At 37.5% G+C, this 27,385-nt stretch overlaps 1 long non-coding RNA gene across 1 annotated transcript in view; it reads left to right on the top strand.

The window, feature by feature from the left end:
• The window catches only part of LOC148159959 (uncharacterized), a 38,531-nt gene extending 11,657 nt beyond the window's left edge, over positions 1–26,874 (top strand). Inside the window, exon 3 of the long non-coding RNA XR_015762763.1 lies at positions 25,812–26,874. This is a non-coding gene — a long non-coding RNA (uncharacterized LOC148159959). The remainder of the gene's footprint in view (positions 1–25,811) is intronic.
• Positions 26,875–27,385: the final 511 nt, after the last annotated feature.

Below are 27,385 nucleotides of genomic sequence, written 5' to 3'. Positions count from 1 at the left end.
CTGCAGAAGACAAATGTGAAGTCTAACCTCTAAAATTTAACAGTATCCAGCCAGATTCAGCTCTGAAACCACTTCTCATCTTCCTTCCTTACCAATTTCAAGAAAAAAGGAGCATATTCTTCATACTATGGAATATTATTTTAAAAAATGCATTTCCATACTACAAAATAAAAGGAGTGACCAGAAGATATATTCATACCTCTTTGTCTTTTAGAAAGAAAATAAAATTGAACCATGCAGGAATCCCTGGGAAACCAAATCAAGCAAGTTGCAAAGAATAACTTATAATGAGAAAAAGGGCTTCCACTAAAGATGTCTGCTCATGCATTAAATTGCAAACCTGAACCTTAAAAACTCCCACACAAAAATGTCTTAATACTTTAGATTATGCCAGTCAAAAACTCTGAAGAAGATAATGACTTTTAATCCTTACAAGGACAGTTTTTCTGCAGACTTTTAAGACCGGTGCCATTAGAACAGAATTTCACTGGAATTCTTGTGGCGTATTTCTTATAGTGCATTCCAAAATATTGGATTTATTTGGAATAAGTAAAACGCAGCAGTTTTGTTTTCCACAATAAAGCTGAATCCTGTTTGTCTATGATACTATTGTTGCTTCTCTCCGCAAACATGTGTGAGGAAGATGCTGGATTTCCAGGTACTTCCCATCAAAGATTTACATAAGTGGTAGAACACACTACAAGCTTTCTTCACACTTCTACAACAACATCTTGTAAATGACTTGAGAATATTTTGTCCTTGTTTTTCACTCTTCCTGTTATTGCAGCTCACTAAAGTTTTTCCAAAAACATGGAGCAATGAAAAAGTGTCAATATCAGGAGCAATAACAACATCTTCTGAGTAACGTAAACTGAAACACCAGCATGTAAGCTCAGACACATAGTAGATGTCCAGTGTTTTCCTAATATCTAAAACATATAAAATAATTATATGCAAATTTAGTCAAGTAATCCAAGATTTTTTGGGAAAACACATATGAAATACTACAGTAAAATACGTCTTGTCTCACAATTTACACACGTAGCATTTCATGTGACAAAATGGCACATATCATTGGATTTCAGTAGTAGTTTTATCCAAAGTGGTGGGACTTGAAAATAGGATGGTTCCAATAAAACCAGTTTGGGGATTTGTCTTTAGTGGTTGCCAGAGGGTAGTGGTGTGCTCTTGTCAGGTGCTCTTAGACCCTGATGCAGCCACCTGTGGTTTGACTCCTCACCTGTGGACTTTGCAAGTCTTTTTCCTTCTTTCTCTGTTCATCTTCCTGTCTGACATGGCCACATTTCCTAGGGCCATCAAATCTTTAAACAACACAAAGCTGATTAGCAGCTAGCGTTTTGTTAGGGATGTAGTGGATGGAATTTTTGACAGTCTATCAAAGGGAAAACAAAGAGACAACACACACATGCACTGGGCGGACATAAAAATGATTAAATTATACATCTCTCCAGTCCAACTACACTGAAGTTTTTTTGATGTGTAGCAAAGATTAAGGATTAGCACTGGAGCTTAGTTGTTGAGGTCCTATTACCTGCCAATTGCAATACATAGTGCAATTCTGCACTATGTGTGTGACTTTTGTCACCTTTATAAAGAAAGCAACCTGTCAGAAGAGTGATTTTTAATGTCGCTCATAAAATAATGACCCTTAGCTGAAAAGTCATGGTTTTTTGGATCAGGAACTAATGAGGAAGAAGTAATCAAAGATTGGCAGTGATGAAGCACATGGCATTTGAAGGAGCAGGTTTCAGGTGAAAGTGTACACATTCATAAGGCTCCAAACAAAGGGAAGCTCTTTTAGCGTGGAAGAGCAGTGTCATCCATCTAAGTATTGATTTGATTCAGTCACAGTTGCCCTTTTAAATGGAATCTGTCACCTGTCATTTCCTGCTATTGTGATAATGAGGACCTTAAAACAAAAGGGAGAAGAAGCAAGTCATTTGATGAAAAATGTGCTCCATACCATTTGAAGTAGGCTCTGATGGAAGTCTGTTTATTATCAAGTCAGCAGAGGAAGATACAGTTGAATCCAGATATTTATTTACACTTCATAACAACAAGACACATGACCCTTTTCCCCATTATATATATATATATATATAAAGATATATATATAAAAAAGATATATATATATATATATATATATATCTTTTTTTTGTAGGAAAGACATATATTGGTTGCAACATGATATGATTACATACACTATTTTTTTGTATCCATCTCCTGACTTATACTTCTTCAGAGTCAGATATGGCTTTGACATAGACAAAAATTGATAAAGTTGATAAAACCAAACAATTTTCTATCCTACTTCCAACATACGCAATTCATTCAATCACTCAATTGACTTTTTTGTGAAGAGTAAAGCGGGGTACCTTTTGAATCATCTCAGAGATTTATAAATACGTAAATCTTGAAATGCGCTTTATGACTCTGTGTTGAAGTGGTTCTCTTGTAGTACAAAGGTCCAGTCTGTTACCAGCAACAGGTCTGACCACAGCTCTGGAGCCAAGTTTAAAAGCAAAACCTGAGTAAACACAGTGCTCTTATCTCGAAGATATCTGCTGACTAGCCGTGTGCTGTGACACACTCCTTCAAACAAAACTGCAACATATTTAAACATTTACTGGCAGTGGAGAAAAAAGGAGGGGCTGTAAGCCAAATGTTGCAATAGCTCTTTCATGCCAGAATAGTTTTAGGGCGCCAGAAGCTAAATTAGTTTACAAGTTGATGCCTTAGAAAAACACTAATGGAAACATAATCAAAAACACAGGGGCTAACCCATCATGTTGGTGAAGCCATGTGTATAAATCTTAAATGTGCAGATAAGGAGAATTCCAAAAGGCTGTGTTAAAGACAAATAACCATCACATTTCTGAGAGGCAGTTTGTAATTTAGGCCGTCATTAAAAAAGACCCCTGGCTCAATAATCAGAGGTGCTCAAGTGTGCTTTTTCTTTTGTGGTGATAAAGGAATTAGTCCAAGTATTTGTCTACGTTCATACCATCTAATTTAAGGCTTGAGGCAGGTGTTCTATAAAGTCAGCACATGTTCTGTGTGTGGAGTCTTTTCTGCAGTCTGAAATCAGAGGAAGCAACAGATTAAAGGGACCTAATACTTGTGGGACAATTAAACAGTTGGTATTTTCACACACATTTTTTTGTGGAAACCTATTTAAAATCTGACAAACACAAAGAACAACACAAAAGCAAGTCTTACCTTTTAATAAGTTTGGACAATAATGAAGACATCATCCCCAATAAAAAGCATATAAGACTACATTTCTTTCAGATTTAAAACTTATCTAACAATATTTCTTTGTGTTAACTTTAGATTAACATCTGAGCATTAAGTTGTTTACATTAACTTCCTTCATTTATGCTAATGTGAACATTATAAATGCAAGTTAACTATAAATGTAGAGCCTACTGTGCTTTTCTGTATTTATAAATGTTCTAACTACGAGCTTTCGTCCTCATTCTCTGGACACACCGTTGAGCAAAGAGAAACTCAAAACATCTGTGTTCCAAATTGACTAAAGACTTAAACTAAGCAGAGCTACTTCAGACATTTTCATGAAGACTTTCAGGTTTTAGTGACTCGAAGTAATTTGCTGTCATAAACGGGATGTTTTTATATTTAAAACTCAAACGTCACATTAAAATGACATGTGTAACTGTAGTCTAAAATTATCCTTGTCCAACATCACTCGAAGCAGAGAACCTCTCTCTGTGGTTTTATACTGTAGCCGTTCACATCGATTGGCTCTATTCCGCTTTCTCCTCTCTTACCCCATCTGCAATTCTGATTCCGCCGCTGTGCAGCCAAGTGTGTCCACTCCAATCCCTGACAGGTCCTTTGAATTTGCACAGGTAGCCTTTCAAAACTGCGGAGAATGACGGATGGCCAACATACCACACTGGTCGGGTACGCTCATGTTTAATTCTGTCTGCAACCTTTCTTTCCAGCCAGTCATCCAGCTGCTGAGCCCAGGTCCCAGTCTGTGCCACCCAGGGGAACTGCAGAGAGCTGTGGTTCTGAGAAGAGGCCCTTTCTGTCCATCACCTTCAACATTTCCCTCAGCAGAACATTCAATTTATTTTATAGCTTCACTCCACTTGATAGCACTGACCTCCCAGATCCCTTGGAGAGTAATGAGATGGCAGGACTGATCTGAGCGTTGAGACCGCCCTGCTCGGATCTTCAGGAGAGTCACCCTGTAATAAAAAGGGAGAAGGCTGAAAAGGGGATTAATTTTGTTCAAGCTGTTTTGTGCTTTCAAACGAAACTCCTCTCAAACCCCAGAGAACCTGCAGTAGTGTCCCTTCTCTGATAGGCATGTGTGATCGGTTCGTCACGCCCGTGATTCATCTTTAAAGCTAAATAAAAAGGACAGGTTGCAATGCAGAGCCGGGTCTCGCATGACAGCATGTCCCAGAGTTGACTCAAAATGTCAGCAAGGAGCAGAACTGTTTAGAAAGAGGTCAGATTTCAATTAGAAGAGTGCCATGCTGTGGCCAGAGGAAGAAAATGCACCTTTGAATTCGTGGAAACAAAACACTTCTTGAAAACTTTGGCTTCAGAGAGATTTGGAAAAGCTTTTATTCATTGACCAGATGACATAGAAAGCATACGAAACCTCAACATTTAGGCCTGTGGGGGTTTGCGTTGGCAGTGCAGCTACTCGTGTTATTAAATGAGGTTGTTGTGCTTAGATACAAACAATGAAAAAGTAGAATAAAGATAATTAACAATTAACTAAAGCGCCAATTTTAGCTGACATTCATCCAGACAGGACGGACACATATGGTCATCATAAAATGTTTAGCTTTTTTCCTCATTCAAAAATGTGTAATACTACAAAGTTAATGAATAAATTAGTTTTCTCTATAGGTTTTAGTAAAACTTTAACTCTGTTTAATTAAATATCAAATACTGTATCTTATTTCAGTCATTTGAGACACACATCACTGATCTTTGTTTTTACACCAGCCTGTCACTCACATAGGTCACAGCTGTATTCCTTCCTGTCCCACTGATTAACAAAAACATTAATCAGACCTTCAGGTGATTACTATGTATAAACAGCATTGATACTCCATGTGGCCTTGATGTCAACATGTTTCCCTGTGTTTATGTCAGAAGATGGCCATGTGTCCTTCACCTGTGCAAAAGCACCTCACTAGACAATTACAGTGCAACCTTATTCCAAGGAGAAGAAAGATAGGAGACAGTTAATGGCAGAGAAATATGGAAGTTAAGAGAGTTAAAGTGGAAGTGAATAGGGAAGAGAAACGTAAGGCACCAACAGAGAAAAGCTAGGAGTTAGGCATGAAGAAGTGGCTGAGAGCATAGAAGATAAAGAGGAAGATAAATCTGTCAGAGTTTGGAGTCCTGGAAGAAAGGAAACATAGAGTAAGACATCTGCGGTGGGCGAGGACAACTGTGTCCTTTTGATGACACAGTGGCAACGTTTGAGTCATATCTATCAGAAACTTGTAGCATTTAGTTTCCTCCTGCGTCTAAATAAATTTTTTGGTGCTCGACATACGCATGGCAGAAAGCAAGTCTTCCCACGAATGTAGCAGACTGTCAATAGGGCTGTTTTGGGAAGAAAATAAGTTTATTAAATCCCAAGCTCAGCTGGGCTGTTGAATCTCAGTGATTCTCTTTGGTGTTCTTACGCATAATGTCTCGACAGCACTGAGCCGTCAGCCCAGTCTGAGGCACTGCTTCAGGCTTACTGCAAAGGAATGCAGCGTAGAGGCGGCTATAAATATCCCATCTGTCCCTGCAGCAAACACAATTAAACTCCATTTGAAGTCTTCAAAAACGCAGGTCAGAAAAAAAATACCTGCTGTTATTAGTGTGGTATTGTTTGAGCTCAGAGTTTCCACTGCCTCTTAATGCAGCATTCCATGGGATTTTGTGTAGCAAAGACGAGAACCCGTTTGATAAGAATCAAGCTCATTGAGACAATTTAAGACTGCTGTAAGGGAATTTTTCTTCCCAGATTGATCCCTTTGAACTGGGGAAATTAGCACGGAAACATTATTTTCCACTCCATTCCCCAAAACAAATGGGTAAACACATACACTGTGCTCTGTCTGTCGACGAACAAAAGAAGCATGTGGAGGTCTAGGGAAATATCAGGAAAAGACTGAGAGGAAAATAAACTCCATTTAAGGAATGAAAGTCTTGGCTCAAACAAAAGAGAAAAGTGTATTTTGATTATATGTGATTTGATGACTGATAATCATCATAAACTCAACTTATGTGTGTGTTTATTTATTTTTTATTTTTTTATATACTGTGTCACAGCTTCATTTTAACTTGGAGACAGATCTTTGCTTTGGTTTTGCTGGTAATTTGTGTTGTGTGCTTTCACAGCCAGGAATACTTTGTTACTGGGGTGGTCTGAGATCTCTTTAGAAAAACACATCCCCAACCCAGGATCCTGATTTATGAAGATGTGGTGATATCATTCGGCACCTTCCAGGGCTAGTCAACTCTGCCCACCCTGATTATTAGATTAATTTCTTTCTTTTTCTGGAACATCTGGAAGCCATAGCTGTGGCTAACAAGGGCTTTTAAAATCATGTACTACAGCAAGTGAATCATACCAGAGGATATTTATAAGGCTGCTGGGACAGGAAGCTGTCATTCAAAACTCGGCATCATTTTTTCCTTAACTCTTGGGAGTGTGTGATTTGTTCAAAAGTTCATCATATATTGGATTGCGGGGTTTTTCTATACCCACTCACCTTATTTAGACAAAGCTTAAGAAAACATCTCATAATTCCATTTGCAATACCTTTAAAAAGTATCCAAGACATTTTGTTGTTTTACAACCACAAATGGCAATGTGTCTTATTGGTGTTTAACAGCTGTTTGCTACAACATGAAGTAGCACCCAATAAGAAATAATAAAATAAGCTAATGATAGCTACTGTTTTATTTTAAAAAAGGCTTCAGACTGCCTTCACTAATTAGTACGCACTGTCTACTTGTGTGTAGTTTCTTTAATACAGCTGATTTGTGAAAGTGTCAGAGGAAGAATGTCAAAGCAGAAAGCCAATACCGAAAGAAAGCGAAAGAAATCCTGTTAGCAGTAAGTCTTGAATAGGACACATAAAACATGTAGAAGGAGGTGCTCTGCTGGGATAAGACCAAAACTGAACAAGCTGTATATGTAAAACAGCGCGTCACTGCGACTTTACAAGCCCAGTTTGAAAAGTGGTGGCAGTATCATAGTGTGGGGATGCATCTCTTTAATAGGGATGGACAAGCTTGTTACATTGGATGGAGATGATTACAAGAGAGTCCAGGAAGAAAGCCTGTCAGTGACTGCAGAAGTGTTTCTTCCTCCTCTTCTGTCTTTGCTTAATTAGCACTAGAATATAAGGAAGAAAGATTAGAAATTATCTCCGTTCCACACCATTTCACTGTTAGCCACTATCAGCAGCTGAACTCAAACTTAAATACCTGCTGGAGCAGATAGGCCCTTAAGAAACACATCATGATCCTGAAATACAATTAGTCTTGAATTTGAGTTGATAAAAATGACTAAAAGTCTTAACTTAGTTACAATTCTTCAAGAAAGAAGCAGTCAAAAGATTTTTCATCTACACACAAGTTTGAAATCAAAGCTGCTTATTTGCTCAATTTTCCCTGCAGTAAATATGTCATTACTTCTTAAACAAAAGCCAATGCAAAAACACAGCTCTAATGATGCAAAGAGAGTTTGAAAATAAAATTAGCTTAGAGTGGAGGAGAAAAGTGCCCAGCCTCGTTCAAAGCTCTGAAATAAATAGGGCAAATTTAATACTCGAGGAAGCAGAGCTTAATAAATTAAAGCTATAAACAAGTCAATTTCCCCTAAATTAAAACTACTTTGCCATTTTTTTCTCAATAGAAAGAAATACTGCAGAAGAAATAAAAATCTACTGACGACAACTTGACAGTTATTTGAAACACCACAAAATGTATTTTTATACGTTTTCAGACCAGATCAATGTCGCATTATATAGCCTCTCAGGCTCTAGAGTTTATCTTTTCATTCATCACAGTGTTTCACAATAACAACCAAAGCATAAAATCTCATATTTTGGGCCTGGGGCCTAAGCCTTCGGGACTTTTGTTGGGGTATGACAACTTCCAAGTCTCTTGGACATGTTCCAGTGAATTCTAGGATTTGCTGGTAATCTAAGGCCAACATCTTAAAGTCTTTCCTAAGTAGATTATTTTTCTTTTATGGTGTGTTCACTGTTTTAAGGGAGTCCTGTTAATCCATTCAGACCTGGGTTGTTTTCTCTGCATTGACGTAAGCAATCTCAGACTGAGATGCTTTCTTTACATTGACACGGGACCTGCGAGTCGTAAACTGGACTCTCTTTCCAGAAGTCTGCGTGATTTTGCTTTCCCCTCATCCCTTTCTCTCTGGCATACTTCAATTCATCTTAAATGACCTCCACTTTGTCTCATTTTCTCCAGGAATTTCCCAAGTACTCATCTTCCTGAACTCAGTTCAACTTCCTTGAGCTGGTTATCAAAGCAACACTTGAGGCGCCTGCCTGCACACCACTGGACTCACCTCTACATCCTTTAACTCCTCATAATCTTTAAACCAGGACAAACAAGGGACTTGATCTGTATCTCTGCAGCCACAGGCTCCCTTGCCTCGTAAGGTGCTTAATTTTGCACAAAATGAAAACTAATTCCCTTAGTTTGCATTAGGGTTTTAGTCAAAGGCAGCAGTTAATATCTTATTTTTCCTTTTGGGATTAAGTATTTTAAATTAAATTGAATTAACACACAAATTAAATTGACTTAACACTAGAATCTGATTTTATTTGTATTGTATTAAAGGGGCAGTATTATGTAAAATCAGCTTAACATTATGACATCAGTGAGCTCTCATTACCAAAGTCTTAGTCATTTCCATCGCTTTAATCTCATGTTCCCTCTCAAGAGTCACAGTTGGAGTGGCTGGGTCTCTCTAAAAGATTTATACTTTTAGTCAGAAGAAGCATATTGGTTAAATAAAATTAAAAACTTTAAACCCAAACTGTTAGTTGCTATGAATATTTTGAACATGCAAATTTTTTAGATTAACTTTCAGACAAAACCATTAATGCTACTTTCAAGATTGTATAACTGGGGACAAGCAGTGATTTTCATTTTAATATTTTGTGCAAAGCATTTAGTTGTTTTTATCATTTTGACATAGACACATAAAAATAATAATTATGACATGAATTAACATAAAATCGCATGCTACAACAACTAAATGAAAACAGACTTCAAAGGTATATATATATATATATATATATATATATATATATATATATATATATATATATATATATATATATATATATATATATATATTATTGTCCACAAATAATGTTGTTTTTTCAACAACAACAAAGCATCTGGCATGTCCTCTTTTAATTTATTTTAAACAGTGCAGGGTTTGAAGTTAACTCATGCAACATCCAACTGCATAAAAGAGTAAATACACATTTGATATACTTGCTGGAAGGAACAATTCCCTGAGCCTTTGTAGAGGTAGAAATACCAGCTAATCACTGGTTTTTCTTTTTAATTCCCTCTTGAATGGTAATTGTGTAATTTAAAAAGGAGGATGCTGGGGCTTCTCCAGTTGCATGGTTAGAGTCACCGGTGTGTGTGTGTGGAACCAAATGGACTGTGGGATTGATGGTCAGGAAATGAACACACAGGCTGAAATCACTTGGCCATTCATTGCGCTGCCATGAACAAAGCTACTCAGATTCCTTTTTGGAGCATCGCCGGACAAGTGCCAAGGATCGTCTGCCTATGAAAGTTGAGGTAGTACAGATTGTATGTTTGGGTGTGTAACTTTATACAGTATGCACACCCACACACACACACACACACACACACACACACACACACACACACACACATATAAGGAAACACAAGTGGGCTTGTTAGAGCTTTTCATGGTCGTACATGATCTATGCAGGAATGAAGCTCTCATGCTGTAGTGCATTGCCCCTGAGCATTGTTGCTCCCCTGCTGGGTGCTGCTGGGCATCTTGTGATTAGCTCTGCACACAGGATGACGAGATGTGACTGCTAATCTAGTGACGCAGACGGACGGAACCCAATTTTTATTCCAGCTTTTTGCTGCTCAAACATTTCAGTTAAAATCTTCAAGTTATGAAACCATAACTTATAAGTGCCAGAAGTCTTGGACAGTGTGTGACATATGCATTTACTCTGTTGCTACACACATTCTCTGTATGGCTTGTTGCACAGCAAAATGCTTCATGTCAGTGACTCAATCCAATCTCCTGGGTGTCCTTGGACGGAAAACCTTTTAACCAATTTGAATAATAAACTCAGCTTGACTGGATTGTTTGATAAATAGGATCAAATCGAATGTGTGTACTTGGCGTGATCTGATTGAATTTTTTTTATATAAAGAACCTCGAGACGACGTGTTGTGAATTGGCAGTATATAAGTAAAGTGAATTAATTTGAATGGACACTTCACTCTCCATGCTTCATAGATGCGATGATGCAGAGCAAATTTTTTTCTCCTTGCACACCTACCACTGAAGTTAAATTTGTGAAGTCTCTTTCTCTACATAAGGGTTTTTCAAGTCCTGTCCTCGAGAGCTACAGCCAACATTGAATTACCTTCTTAGTATCCAATTTAGTTTAGCAGAGGCATGGTAATGAGCCAGTCATTTCATCCAGGTGTGTTGGGGCATGGATGCATCAAAAACCTGCATAACAGTAGCGATCAAGGACTGGAGTTGGAGACCCCTACTCTAAAGGCATCCATATTCATATTGATACTCTTGTGATAGGGTGCTTCTCACCTGCACCGGTGATAGCTGGGCGTAGCTTAGCCTCTTTAAAAACAGCTGGACAACTGACTGTGAATCAGATTACTCTGTAACTATTGTTTAGAGCAGCTGCGCTGATTGTTTTAAGAGGTTATTAGTTTTATCTTGTCAGGTAGGCATCTTCTTGTTACGTTGGGTTTCTGTTCTGTCACTAGGTGACATGATCTTTTTCACAGATGCCAGTTTTGCCGACTTTGATGTAGATCATTCGAAAGCCCTGCTGAGTATAAGTGGGTGAAGATCACGGTCTGGAGGTTGCCGTCATTCATGCTGCTTGAGCAGGCTGTAAATTCTGTTTTTTTCTTCTTCTTCTTCTTTAAAGAGTGTCCTTCAGTATCCAGTCTCCCTTGACAGAAGACCTTGACTCTTCTGTGGGTGAGAGCAGGGAAGACAGACTGTTGTTTTGTCTCCTGGTTATTTGTTCGGCCAAAGTCTCCAGTTTTGGCCGTACAATCTGTTGGCTCCACGCTCAGCTTGAAAGGACATGTGCCGCGGTTACTCCGGGCTCACTCCAAACCACCAAAACTGAATTTTATTTTTGCCTTTGTGCTAGTGGGAATTGTTTTAAATTTGCTTTGACTTAATCATTTTAAATTGGTAACTTTGTTTAGAGGTATTTATTGACTTAACTGTTTTTTGTGAGTAGGTGCAGATCTCTTCAGTTATTGGATTTTTCATCATAGTTTTGCAGTGATGAGCACGTTGAGTGGTTTGTGCATTGTGTTTTCCATTCACGTTATCTTCAGGTATGGCTGAGTTCCTGTTATACCTTTTCATTTGTATTCCATCTGTAAAGTTGGGTTTTATTTGAAAAATAAAATTAACTCAAAACCTTTATAGACATCTTTAGAACATTGTAAACTATTTTCTGTTTTATTTTGCTTGAGACCTCCCACAATGTTTTAGTTGAAGGCCCCTGGCAGCTCTTTTGCTCATATTGTGAAGTTTTGCATCCACAGTTGGGAGTATTTCAGATGGATTGCCAACAGTGCAAGCCAACATCAAAATTCTGAGTAACATGTTCTAATCACGTTAAATTTAGATGTATGTTAGCTTAGCAATTTTAAGTATGTTGCTTAGTCCTTTAACAAGACTAAACCACTTTGAAGTGGTTTAGTCATTCATATACACACAGGCTGGTGGTGGTAAACTACACTGTTGGCACAGCTGCCTTGGGGCAGTCTGACACAAGCGAGATCCCCATAGCGTCCTCTGACCACCGCTAGCAAGTAAGACAAGTGAAGTCCCCAAGGACACCACATCTGAGATGGATGGGGTGGCGGCTTGAACTGGCAACTGGGCAAATTGAAGGCTTTTCAATGCCCATGTGTCCAAAGGTAGAGTAACTTTAGAGTGTCCTAATTTTTTCATGACTTTAAATGGAAACATTTAAAAGGAAGAGTTTTGCATATTTATGTGGAGCTCTGCAACTATTCTGTCTGACTAGCTGTTAGTTTTTCTCTATTCCAAGAACTTATTTAAATTTCCCTTATTTGTGCAGGTAAGAACTATGACTGATTACAACTACAAAATACATAACTTCAAAATTTGAATTCCAATGTCCTGCTTGTCCATGGCTCCATTTGCAACAAAACACCTGCACATAAAGACATTATTATTTCCACAAACGTTTTTGGAAGATTCTTTTCTCCAAAAAGGCACCCAATCAAGCGTTTGTGTGCAGACACATAAATCTCACTGTACAATCATTGAACCGCAGCTACATTTTGTAGAAGATACACACAAGAGGCTGTGAAGTCATACTGAGTTCTCTTCCAAACTTCAAATGGAAATATAACAGCCAAAATCGTACTTTGCTTGGACTAAAAATTTCGGAGCAGAGAATACTGCAGGACTGATACCGTTCACTGCCACAATGTGTCTTCTCATTTTACATTAGCATAACTAGATTTTCCTTTAACAAGGGGTTTGGAGCCGATCTGAGGAGCGTATGTAACATGTACAGGAAAGCAGTGACAGAGTTCTGCAGTCTTGAATTACTCAAAGTCCAGCTGTAAGGTTTCTGCAGGCCTGGAGGCATTGTTGTTTTATTTTGCTTGGAAAGGAGGTTTTAGTCAAAGCTTTTATAACATTAACCACAGTTAGAGAAGCGCATCATTACGAGGGTTTGGCTGTAGGAAATAAGAGAAGTAAAGAGAATGAGTAACATAAGATTTGTTTTTATTGGTATTTTTAACATGCTGCATTTAACCCATCAAGCCTGCCTCTGGAAACGCACATTGTGACTTGAGCAAAAATCGTATTTTATTTTCTGAATTGAACAAGTTCATCTCATCTCCTCCTTTCACATTTCTGTGTCTTCCTTCCTTTTTCCTGCTTTTTCTGCCCTTCCTTTCAGATACCTCTCTGAGTCACCCATGAGACTGTGGTGATTCTGAGACAGAGGGGTGGACCTGAGGTCTGTTTACAGCCGAGACTTCAGGAAGTTGACATCAGATAAGCAGATTCCTTGGATACACAAAACAGGCAGATACAATTCCAGTGAGACAGCTCTACAAAAGATAGAGCCTAAACGTTTTTCCCCAGCACAGGACATAAGTAGAGGGTTCGTGGGTGATGAAGGTCGTTATACTTGTCGGAAGAATCCCAGGTTCAAAGCTCTTTCTAAGATTACAAAATCTCATCACCTCTTTGGCAAAAAACAAAAAAAGATGCTATGAACAAAAACTTGACCTTCTTGTGTCATTGTGTTATACTTTTGCCTTTTTGTTCCAAATCAACAAATTCTCCATCCACTTGCCCTCTCATGATACCACTTTTTAAGTCAGATTGGAATCTAACAATAAAATAAATATGTCTCTCTCCACCTCATACTTTACACTAAATTACACAAAAACAAGATAATCTATTACTAATAGATTCCAGGTGCTTTCTCAAAGGGGAAGTCATTTTCTAAAGGATTAAAAGGAAATGCCATGGGAAAGATTTCTTGCATACGCTTCACAACTGTCTCCTGTCACAGACTTTTATGTCGAATTCTTCATTCTCCACTTTACTGGAATTGTTTAGTTCCTCGGGGTAAAGGTATCAAAAAGTCGAATTGAAACATTACTAAATTTTCTCATGTTTTTGATACATATTAAAGAGATAATTTAGCTTTTTGAAGTGAAGTTCTACATTACTGGGAGTTAAAATACGTCAAAATCACCTGGAGTTTTCATAAAGCTAAAAAGAAACAATATCTGTTTAACTACATCAAATTACAATGATGGATGAAATGAATCTGTTGAGATCAGTTCAGATATCACAGTTACCAGGATGATTTTAGGAAAGTAACACAGATATTCTCAGGCAAGAAAATATAGTAAACCTAAAAATAGTCTTGTAGATGTTTATTCCTCGGGCGAATGTAAAAATCGTTAGCTTGAGTGGTTTAAAATGGCTAAAATCAAATAAAACAGGTGGTCCCAGTGACTAGCTGTTCTTCTGCATGAAGAATCATGTTCATGTCATAAAAGGCTTACAGTCTTCTTCTTCAATGAAGAAATAAATGACAAACCCAATAAAAATAAATAAATGAATACGGTAATTCTATAATAATCTTATTTATTTTACCTTTTCCCCTCTGCATGAGGGAGAATTGCGAATTTTATTGACCTGGCCACACTTATAAAAATTTTCTGGGAGCGCCATTGCTGCCAACCCAATCCAGCCAGCACATATTTCAATATTATATTAACCTGGGCCAGCAATGTACTTTGTGATTCTTCTGTTTGCCAACACACCACGCCTAAATGACGACTAAAACATTACGCTTAAAGCAGAATATATTTACCTTCCATTCTTGTCGACAAACTCTCACACGCTCTGATCCAGCTGTTTGCCTGCCCGACAGATTGCTTCAACCTGAAATATGATGAAATATATTCCCCTGGAGACTATCATTTCTCTGTACCGGTCAAAGTGAAGGAGAGTTGAGGCGAAGTGTAATCCTTCTCCTGAGGACCGCAGTCCCATTCAGACTTATCAACACTTTGTTAGCCTCTGCATGTCAGAGAATTGTAAATTAAAGCAGCCGTACTTGCTGTGGTGTGGATTTTCTTTATGTTCGACACCTAATAAATAGTTGTTTTCTAACAGATGCCAATGAATTATGCCACATCCCAACTAAAATGAGAATATTAAAAAAATTCTGCCTAATTTTTTTTTTTTTCAAACAACTCAACTTGAATTTTACTAAGTTTAAAACAAAGTATGAACTGTTCTGCTTATTAGGTTTCGTGAGGAAAAACATTGGCACACATAGCACCTAAGAGAATGTACATAGCACATTTCTTCTGTAAGAATTTTACACCAAACTAAAACAAAACTGATGCGTCAAGTCAAATCTTTCTGTCTGATGACGGAAAGCCCCTGATTTTAGTGCAATAAAGTTAGCTCTATTTTGGTAGTAACTTTTCGCAATGCAAAGGAAGGAGTCGCTTTCATCAGGGGTTGGCTCATGAAGTCAACATTAAACTTTCTTATTGTCCAGTCTAAGCCAGATCAATCACTGAGCTTCAACTTAAAAAAGGAAAAAGAACTCAGTCATTCAGCTAATTTGATTAACTGAACCAAAGAACAGTTTAAGTTAAAGTAGTTGCTTCTGGTTACCGTTTTTCCCTTGACAACAGAATAAATGTGCCCACATCTCTGGTTCAACAAAAGCCCAAAACAGTTGATAGGTGGAGAGCAACAGATTCGGAAATACAAACTCAAAAGATGTAGAAATTGAAGATTTGCGGTATGTGAATAAGGGCCTAATGCAGAATAGTGAAATCTACTGGTCAACAATTCTCACGTAGTAGCTGAGTCCTGCAAAATGTATCTGTCATTTCTGTACAAGGCTGGATTACTAATCTGTGAAAAAAAGTTTTCTTCTTTTCCAAACATGTATAAATAGCCTCCCTGTAATGTACCGACTTTTTTTTCCTCAACTCTTTCCTGTGTGGTCATCAAAGAGTTTAGTTAATCTGCAGTCTGTTTCAAGCGTGCTCAGCATTCTAGCATTCGCTTCTCTCAGGAACCTGTAGTTTCTCTCAAAGAAACTGGAAGAGACAAGAGTTCACCAGGGAGAAACTCTTTGAAATGTATTCTCTGGTTGTGTCTTCAGCAGGAATTCTTGCATAAATAACCCCACACACTTTCTCATGAATTCTTGAGACACTGGACTGCAAGGCTAGGTCTCTAATGGGGTGCATGGCATATTCTGGCCCTCGAAATTTTAAGTGGGTTTTGTCTTGTGATACTCCAACATTAATTTGAAGTATGCACACTATCTCTCTAAGATGACACCCAACCTATTCTTTTTTTTTTTACTGTCCTCATTTATATTTTTCACCATTGGTTTGGTTAATAATACTGCTGTCACATTTAAATTCCTTAAAGTTTGCACAACCTTGGTAGTCTGGCGCATCATGCAAAGACTTCAAAGAGAAGCTAAGTTCAGCTCCCACTCTTTGACCTGTCTTGAAAATTCGGTAACACTTTATTTGAAGGGGTGTGCATATGACTGACATGACACTGTCATAAACATGACATAACACCTGTCATGAACATGAAGGAGTCTTTCTGAATGTTTATGACTGTTGTCATGAAGTGTCATTCGGTAAATAATGACACTTTTAATGCAAAGTTGCTCTAAAAGTTGCATTGAAAGTCCATTAAAAGTCCCACCTTTTCATTAAATTATCACAATTTACAAAATCATGCAAAGTTGGAACTTTTAATGGACTTTGAATGCAACTTTTAGATCAACTTTACATTAAAAGTGTCATTATTTACCGAATGACACTTCATGACAACAGTCATAAACATTCATAAAGACTTCTTTATGTTCATGACAGGTGTTATATCACGTTTATGACAGTGTCATGTCAGTCTTATGCACACCCCTTCAAATAAAGTGTTACCAAAAACTCTAACCAAGTCCAAATTTATTTTAAACAGTCTATACATTTCTTCTTTCAGGTGCACACTTTGGAGCTGTCTAGCTTTCTAACAGCCGGTCATCCGTTATGCTAATTTTTAACCTATTTTGTCAACTTCTAATAGACTTCATAACAACTTTAGCTCTGCCTTCTGTAATTTTAGTGCCTTCATCTCCAAACCATGGAGCTGTCATCGCTACAATCATTTACACATTCAGAGAGAGCGAAGTATTAGATAGATAGATAGATAGATAGATAGATAGATAGATAGATAGATAGATAGATAGATAGATAGATAGATAGATAGATAGATAGATAGAATTCCAGCACTGCAGTGACCTCAACAGCTATTCAGTTCAAGTATTCTCTTTACACAAATCACATTCTTCTCTTTCTATAAGGCTGCTGGAATTGCCAAGCCATTTCAACATGACCTTACTTGGACTTTTTTCAAGTTAATGGCTCTGCAGGGTGTGAATTAAGCATCCACTGTGATGATTTTCTCCTGTGAAAATAGCAGTAGTCTGTGACCTGTTAATTGATCACTTCTGCAGTTCTGCTCTGCAGGCAACTGAATGTTTTCTCTTCTGTGTATGGAAAAGAAAGGGCAGAATACAAGGGCTTCTTATATTCCATCTGATCACTTTGAAGAAGTCTGGGGGAGATGAAGTCATCCTTTGCTGATTTCCAAATAAAACAGAAGACAACAGCTGAGCAAGCCAATGAACTGGCTTCACTCAGTCACCCAGCAGCATGCATGACACATATAAGGGAAATGCTTATAAAGGCCAGTATGTGGTCTGATGGTCGGTTAACTTCCTGAAGGGTGATGAAAGGGTCTCTGTTTGAGAGCGTTGGTAAGTGGTAAATAAATGACCAATGATCAGAGGAGAGTTTTCATCACTTAAAGGTTTCCCAACTAACCGGTCTCATTTTGTCATTTAACTCATCAGATGTTACTCTGTCCTTCATATTTTTCAACATTTGTCATGTGCAAAACACAAAAAAATGCACAAGCCTTCTTAAATACACCATTATCTATCATGATGACTTCAGAGAGCTACACCTAACTAGGAAGTGACTTTTTAAAGTTCTAAGTAATGACATAGTGGCACAGTAATCCTTCATAAGTAAGAGTGGCTCTTTGTTTTAAAAGTTTCTTTGCCATGTAAAGCCTTCCCAAAAACTGGAGCTCTGTCTCACACCTGAACAACAGGGAGAAACCACATATGTTTCCATTATATAAAAAAAATGCTCCCCAAGACAGTTATTTGTGAAATGACACATGTACACGTATCTCACTCCAATACAAACCCTTTGCCATATGGGAGCAGTTAGCCCCATTCCTAAGCGCTGATTGCTACTTGTGGAGAATCAATGGACTAAAGCTTAACCATTTGTCCAGACTTCGAATAAAATCACTGAAAACTTTATTTAGAAGCTAAAGATTAGTTACCTAAATCAGAGTGTTCTGTCTACCGTAAAAATTAACCAGATCATTCACTGCTTTATGGGATTTTTTTGCATTGGATTCCTTGCCATTGCTGGCTAAAGAGGAGAGAACAGGGGGATATAATGTGGAAACTCCACAGGAATGGTGATTACGGGCCACTGAATTGAAACCAGCTAGAGAGAAACTAGATCTGAGTTTGAGAAATGTATTATGGTAGTTAAAGCAAATAAAAGCTTCAACCCATCACAGTATTTTCTCCCAGCCTCCCCCTATCAACAATGAACAATAAAAAAGAGATGAAACAGAAGTCTGTAAATGGGAGAAAAAGATTTCTTTGAGCATTCAGTGGTAGACAGATTAAAAGGAAGCTAAAGAAACAGAATAGCACTAAAAGGTCAGGTAAGGAGTGCTGTGACCTGAAAACTGAACCCCGTTTGTTGTAGTTATTACCGAGAGTTACCAGCTTAAATTACAAGCATCACAGAGAACTGCCCAATTTAAATCTAATTCCTCTGACCAATCACAGCCCACACACATAACTCCTCCTAGTTCATAGAATAAAATAAACACTTTGAAACTTTTACCACCAAAGAAATGACTTTAGTTAGACTATGAGGGTTAACACTATGTACAGCTCTGGGGAAATTAAGAGACCCCTGCAAAATTGTCAGTTCTCTGATTTTACTCTTTATAAGTATATGCTTGAGTTGGACATTGTTCATTTATCCTATGAACTACTGACAACATGTCTCTGAAATTTCAAGCAAAATTTCAGTATTTGCAGAAAATGAGAAATGGTCAAAATAACAAAAAAAGATCCAGACCTCAAATAATGCGAAGAAAACTAGTTTATGTTAATTTAGGGACAACAATACTAGTATTTTAACTCAGGAAGAGTTCAGAAATCAATATTTGGTGAAATATCCAGGAGGTTTTCAATAGGGTTCAGTGCAGTGGTCTCTTATTTTTTTCCAGATCTGTATGTTTATGGATATGTTTATGAATTTGTAATATGCTAACCAGAAGACTTCATTTTTGCCCGTAGAAGAAGAAGCATGCAGTGCATGCTGGGATAGTTGTCAGAACCCTGGTTTGTTAATAAAGTTTGACTGACCTATCTACCTACCGACCGTCTAGAATCAGGTCGTCTGCAGGTCATTTAGCACCACGTTCTCCACGAACATGCTGTGCGCGAACGGAGCGTTGTAGCGCTCGTGTTGCGTTTAAAGGCGGCTCGGAAAAACAGGTTACAACATGTTAACAACGGATTAAACAGTTTTAACTGCTGATAAAAGTGACAGAGGACACTGATATGGGAAGCGCGGAAGACCCTACTGTATCAAATTGACAGAGGAATAACAGAGAGTTGGCCATTCTAAGGTAAAAACCCAGCGCATACAGCGTTCATGTTTTTTTTTTCCCCATCCAGACGGCTTCCCGCGCCCCCCCTGCAATGGCACGGCGCGCCCTTGTGGGGGCGCCAAGCAGAGGTTTGGGAACCTCTGCTTTAGACATTCATCCGGGGTGCTTCGGGGTTGCTTTGACTAGGGTTACCAAGGGACCAGCCCCTATACATTTAAAGCCGGGGAGGGCGGGGGACGAGAGACAGAGACTGCGGCGGCAGCGTTTCGGTTGGTCTGTGCTACCCAGAAAGCAGTTGGGCACAATATCGCAACACCAACACCGTGAGTGAAACAATGACTGGGGCAGCCTACTATATAATGTACTCGGAGACCATTTCTTTATTATTACACATCCACATTTGTAGAGTACGGAACAAATCGCGTCCCGTATAGCTTCAATACTGGACCGGTGGCAGCCCTAACTGTAGCGTCTGATAATGCGGTGCGCCTCATATATGAAAAAAGTTTTAAAATAGTCCGTTCATTGGAGGTGCGCCTTATAGTGCGGAAAATACGGTACCCAAATTAACTGAGGATCTGAAATTTAAAAAGTACTGTAAACATGCAAAAAGTTACGGCTATACACAAATCCAAAGTCATTGCTTTTATTGGTGAAAAAAACTGGTTTTATTTTGAAGGTGGGTGTTTCTGTTTCTGCACTGCCCACATGTGCAACATTGTCACTTCATGTTAAAAGAGATTGATACATAAAGTAGAGTTTTTAGCAATGCACCATTTTCAAAGAAAGAGATGCACACTATATCATTATCACTGTCAGTGTGCACATTAATAATATTGCAAAAGACGATTTGGAATGCAATATCTGCTGGTTATTAACTCCAGATGTCATGAAAACACATTTTGCATGCCAATAAGATATTAGGCCTGCTGGATCAGTTTTACTGCAGCAGAACAAAAACTAAAATAGTGCAAGTCGCAAAGATACTAAAGGTCACAAAGAGTTTTAGAAGCAACAATATTAAAATGCTACTTCCTAATATGGTGTTGCAGTTCTCCAAATTATTTTTTAAAGTACGGAGGGAGTAGCTCTATTTGAGAAAAACATACCGGTGTTCTCAAAGATTACATCTTAAGTTAACAATGTGACATTAAACAAATAGCAAAATACTTGAATATTTTTGACAGTTGTTTTTGTAAAAGATACTTTTACAACATAAGATAAGGAAATTGTAGTTATCAGCTTGGCATGTCACATTTTATTATTCAGTTGCAAAACTATTATCCACAGCAGCTAAAATTAATTAATTTATATTAGCTGGTGCTGGAGGGGTGTCACACTGATGGTGGCAAGCTGCTTTGTAGCTGCAGCTGCAGAAGAAAACTCTTGCATGTTCAAAAGCATGTGCAAAATCCAAACATCAAAATGTAGTAACATTTCTCCCAGTGCCTACAATAGTTTTAACTATAGTTTTAACTGTTGTTAAAACTATTGTAGGTGTCTTAGAGAGAAAACTTTCCGTTTTTTGCTGCAGACATTTATTTAATATTTCATTACAAAGACTGTTTTGAAAAGTCTTTGCATTGCTACTGGACTAAAATCTAAAAACAGCTCCAGATAAATGTTTAATTTTTACACTTTAAATTAGTGTTTAGGAACATTAGAAAATCCAGCATGTGGGGAAACTCATGCACATTTTTGTTGATCTTGTGTCCCTTTACATGGTCCGTAGCTTTATTTGATCAAAAACAGCAGCACTGAAGGCAAGAAAAACAGGATACTTCATATTTTAGCTGATGTTTTTATTTTCTCTCTTCCTGCAGCGTTGCACCAATAGCTGTGGAAAATCATCAAAAGACCACAGCAACACATGCATGTGAAGGCAGAGGTTTAAGTTAACCCCCCCAGGCCCAATTCCTCCATTTCAGAATTTTGAACACTTGACAGCATATTATTTTCATCAACATAGGAACCCAAATCCTGCAAGAAAGGCGCAGAAACAATTAGATGATTGAAATTGGAGTATTCTGAATTTGAAACATGTGATATCAATGAATTAAGCTTAATACTATTGAGAGAAACCGAAGGATTGTGTTGATGCTCGCTTGGTTGCTCTGGAGTGTGCGTTGAATTTCAGCGGGCCCTTCTGCTGCACCCAGTGGCCTCTGCACCTGGCTTTAACACCGTGACATCACCACTGGAAACGGGACTGTTTGGTTTATCACGGCTGTGCAGTGAAGAAGTCAATCAGTCATCCTCCTCCATGGATATCCACTATCACAACATCGCCTAATCAAAAGATTAAAGGAGGCTTGTAATTTGTCCAAATTTGTGTCGAAAAGGATTGCAAAGGCAGGGGGAAATTGTAGATATTATAAATGTGGCAAGGCTCCATGTAAAATATGGAACCTTGAGGTTTGCTGTAGCGTCTACAAGGATAAAATGGTCTCACATGATTTGGATTTTCGAAGTGCTGGAGGCAGTAAGCTCAAACTCAACACAGTGATGGTGATTGGACTAGAGAGAAAACTTTTCGTTTTTGCTGGAGACATTTATTTGATATTTCAAACTTTTCTACAACATCAATTAAGTTTAAGAACTAGAAATAAAGCAACGCTATGACATATTTTTACTTTCATTTGTGAGGACCTTTGTATGCCTTCTTACATTCTCTGATAAGATATGGCTCACTGTTACATATTTACTGGAAACAAAAGCATGCATGTATGCACTAAGTGATCATTTCATGCATGTAATAAAGTACAGAGATAATCTACTGTATCTCAATTCATTAAGAAAGACATTATATGGCTAAATTACACACAGACCAATTTCTTATGTTAATTATATATTTTTTTCTTATAGCTAATGAAAACATGTCATTTAAGATCAAGATACTACATTTAACCAATAAAAAATAAGACAGTATTAAAATGGAAAAACAAAAAAAAAACATTTTTAATAAACCTTTAATCTATATTTATTTCCATTTCTATTTATTAACTTAAAATTTTGCTGTCATATGTGTTCTTTAATTATACAAATATTTTCCATTTCTTTTACTAAAAATCACCAGTTTAATCTACAATTTCAACATTTACTCCCACTGTGATCCTCATGTAGTCTCTGTTTTTATGATTCATGCAAAGCCTTGAAACATGTAAGTTATTTGAATGCTGTTTCAGTACATAGCTTTCTTAATGATCTCTCAAATCCTCTGACTCAAAAGAAGCAAAAATAAAAAAGTCTAAATATTTTATATTTATATTTGTAGTGAGGAAAATGCTATACCTTAAAATTTTTCAAAATAATTCACAGCAAGTTGAGAGAATTATTTTTACTTGCTTAGTCGAGTAGTTTTAAAACATTCATGTTAAATGTGAAGTGGTGAGTCTAGGCAAGTTTAATTGCTAACATACAGCAATTTTTTCTAACACAAAAGATACCATAAAACCAATGTGATAATTTTAATTTCAGTTAAAAGCAATAACAATAAAAGAAAAAGATGTTCCCTTAATCAAATACTTATTTCTGTCCAAAACCTTCTGCCAACCATTTATTCATCCCAACCTAGTAAACAACATCTACACAAATAAACAAATAAATCCCCACTCCCATGTCATCCACAGCTTAGACTTTTCTCAACTCTCGCACAATGCTCTGGAGGCAACTCTGGTTAGTGAATGCGCTTCATCTTTTGAAGGTAGTTTGTTCCAGAGCATATGTTTGGATCCAATCGCTGTTTGAAGGCAGATGTAGTTCCTGGCAGCATCCTTTCAACAAACTGCCTCCTGGTAATTGGCCATTACTCTAGAACGGAGAGACGTGCTGTCCAGAGGGCAACAACACTTGTCTGGAAACAATCATGGAGTTAGCAGGCTGGCAGACAGCCTTGTCACCAGATTATGCCTCTCCCGCTGAGGCTGGCTTCTCCTGGGAAGATGAACTTTGACAAAAAAAAACAAAAAACCATTGAATAACATGTAAAATATAATTGCATGCCTCATCAAAATCAATTCTTTATACAAAAAGGAAAACACCATCCATAAAATGTCCTTTACTGGTAATGTTTGCATAGTGTCATATACATAACGAGATTTCTGTGTCTTAAAACATTCTCTCTGACCTTAAATAATATTTGTGCTTATTTAAATCACACACGTCATTGGATAAAAAACAACATATAAAAGCAGCTTCACTGCCAAAATGTGTGTGAGGAGTCAGAGGCAAACTTTGCAATGTAGGAGACTTTTTTTAAGTGTACCTTCAGACAATGCTTTGCAATCATGTCCAATGTTATTCAATTTAAATTAAATAAATAGTTCAACTTATTTTAACAGGATTTAATTAGAGTTCCCATCACAAAGTTGTAGATTATTGTGAAATGAAAGGAAAATGATACACAAATTAAAATCTAAAATGTTTAGAATTAGTAAGCATGGATTAGTGTCCATCCCGACATTGAACCTTACATTTTCTTGTACTGCCTCCTTTCTCTGCACCACACTATGTACTATAAGAACAAGCAGCTATAAAGCATGTTATATGTACTTTTTTGAAACACGATGTAGCTGGAAGTAGACCTCCCACTCCCTCTGAATGTTGCAGGTAACATAATGCTGACTCATTTCTGAGACTTGAGGCAATGTGTGAATACCTGAGGACTCAGCTGAATCCTAGACTTGCCACTTTTTCAGCCTTGAAAGGCATGAGTCCTTCTTTTCAGGTCTGTGCAACCAGGGAGGCTTTCTTTTTGTTCCAGCTCTTCCCCTTCCATCCTCCCCTTCCGTCTCCGTCTTCCCCAACCCCTCACTCCCCCCACATCCTGGATACTCTCTTTGATAGTCCCTGCCTCTGCTCCAGTCTTTCATAGTTTCTTGGTTACCTGAGGATGTTTGTTTATGTATATTTCAGCTAGTACTTCCCTCGCTTCTGCCTCTACACTTACAGGCGAGCGTCTCTTTTTTTCTCTCTCAGAGATGTTATCCTATGGTGTGAAACTTTCATGTCGTCTTTGCAATGTGTCGCCACCTGATTGGCTTAGACTGCTGCCGGATGTAGTTCTGATCTCCTTTAAGATTTTATGTAACCTGCTTTGATCTAATGTTGGGAATTATTAAAAGGAAGAAAACGTGTAGATAACTAAAGGGCGAGGGGAAGAAAGCTGATCTGACATGATTCAGGGCCAGAGAGGAGAGTAGTTATCAAAGTTTCTCTTCTGAAACTGTTTAAGTTGTGAGTAATATGTATAGTAGATATATACTACTGTAAACTTAGGAGTTGAAAATTCTGAGCTAAGCTTGAGAAATGTAAAACAATTTGTAAGAAATGTTTATACATAGATATTTAGATTCAGTTTGGAATGTGTGTCCGCTTAGATTGACGTCTAAAATCAGTGTTTAGTTGTTTGTAGGTGATAGGTGAGATTGACCAGCTTCAAAGAAAAAGAATATAATCAGCTGGGCGCAAACTCTCAGTTACACAATGTGTTTAGCAGACGAGCTTCACATCAGCACACTGCATAATGCATACATAATAAATAAGTCAAGGACTCTGCTGTACCAGGTATTATTTTAATGCCAAAGCAATAGATACCTGACAAAATCAAAACAAACCCTTTTCCTCTTCTACCTTAGAGATATTCTGTCAGTGATGCATCATCTCTGTGTTTTATGCAGGCAACTCGGTCACAGAGGTGCTGCCACTGCATGAGAGTGTGCTAGTTCTTTAAATGAATACAATGGTATGATAAATAATGCAAGCCACATGTATTGGAGCCTCTGGTGATCTTTTTCAATCAGTAGAACTTTAAAGGGATAAAAGTATTTATCCTGAGTACTTGACTCTGAGCTTGTTTTCATCTGAGTTCTGGGTTATGGCTTGTGTATTTAGAGTTATTTCTGTTTTTTTTTTTTGTTTGTTTGTTTTTTACATATATTAAGCTCTGTTTTCTTAGCTTCTGTGATGCTGTTCTAGTTGTCCCTTATTTCTATTATTCTCTGGGTCATTAATCAAGATTCATCAGATCCAAAGTTTTGCTGTAATTCTGTCAGCTGTATGCACTTAGTTTTAATCCCACTAATCCTTACCATTTAATACTTACTTTCCCTAATTCATTAACTGATTCTTCTGTTTTTCCATCCAGGTTCCATTGCTCTGATGATTTGGGTTTCTGTGACTCCAACTTGCAGCAATTTTTTCATGAAGTTATCCTGCCCCATCACTACACATCTGCTTTTGTCCTGTTTGCATTTGGGTCCTAAACAATCATCAAACAATCCTCTAAATTCATCTTTATGAAGGTGTTAGAGTCTGACTGACAGTCTTGGTTATTATTACATATGCAAATGCAGCTGACAGCTGATGAAAATATAATGGAAACAAATTGAAACCTACCTTATCTGGACAACACTGACTAGCAAACCACCAGAATAAAGAGAGGAAATTTATTACGCACTGGAATATGGAATGACAAGTAATCAACGTGAACAATTGGTGCCAATGAGATGTTATCAGAACAGTCATTATCAAAATAAATTTGTGCTGCGTATTTTTTCCATCTTGGTCTCAAGTCTTATCTCAGTTTGCACAGTGTGCCACATCATGTCCCATCTTAACATAATAATCCACAACAATTTTTGTTTATATTTTAATATTTTGTGAGGAGAAAGTGTAGATAAAAGTTGCATGTTTTGTTAAGAAACTTTTGCCGATAGTGTTTTATTTATTTTTCAGTTGTACAGAAAATTGCCTTCTCCAGTCTTACAGGCATAAAGGTCTTCTGGTCGATTTGCGATACCTTGGAAGCGGGACATGTCACACCAAAATTTGGCTTTTTCTTGTCTTTGTGCTCTACAGGAAAGTGCTTTTGTGACATTTGTGTGTCTTCTCTGTCTTCATAGACAGCCACTTATGCTCACCCTCATTTTAGTGGCGGTTCCTTCCATTACAGGGCGGTCATTACCTGTACCTGTCGCCACACGCTTGCTCAGGAGTCGGGATTGCTGCGTAGTTAATGTCTTTATGCAATCAGCTGGGCTTTTTACTAAATGTTATAAACTAAACTTGACTGTATTGTATATTATTGGGGTTTTATTCATGATCGGAATGTCTTAATTGATTTGTTGTATATTTGTAGATATGAATTGTGCTGGTTTGTCTTGTAAAGTACCTTAATTTGACTATGTGAATAAACAATTTTCTCATGAATTGAACGAAGTGAAAAACTGGTTGGTGATGCTCTCTTTCGTTAGATTAGTCTTTTATTATTTAGTTAACTTAAAACAATAAATGAAGCAAATATTCTAAAGCTAATCAAGAATAACAATTGAAACAGATTTAAAAAAAAACCACACAAGGCAGTCTTCGGTGTCAGTTCATTCAGCTGCTGCTGAGCTGCAGAAGTTCTCTTAGAAATTTTATATTTTTCACTTTTCAAACAACCGTCACAGAATTTGGGATTATGTGAAAGGGTAAGTCTTTCATATTAAATTTTTCCTCATTTGTCTTCTGTAAATGCATTTCTAATGCATTTTGACCACTTTTCTTTGTCGTATTGTTTTCTTTAACTAGTTTCCTTTTAGTTATCAAATAAATTTGAATTACCTTTGGCAAGAATGCTGTCGTAAAAATGAACCTCCCCTTGCTTGCAGACTCAAAGAAACAGAATATAGATTGATGGATGAGGTTTTTTTTTTTTCATTGTTGAATCTAAACCCT

This window comes from Poecilia mexicana, unplaced genomic scaffold (genome assembly GCF_051168715.1).
Source record: "Poecilia mexicana isolate PSO_F unplaced genomic scaffold, ASM5116871v1 scaffold_4, whole genome shotgun sequence".
Classification (NCBI taxonomy): domain Eukaryota; kingdom Metazoa; phylum Chordata; class Actinopteri; order Cyprinodontiformes; family Poeciliidae; genus Poecilia; species Poecilia mexicana.
Note: the sequence above shows the minus strand (reverse complement) of the source record. Positions and strands in the feature narration are given on the sequence as shown.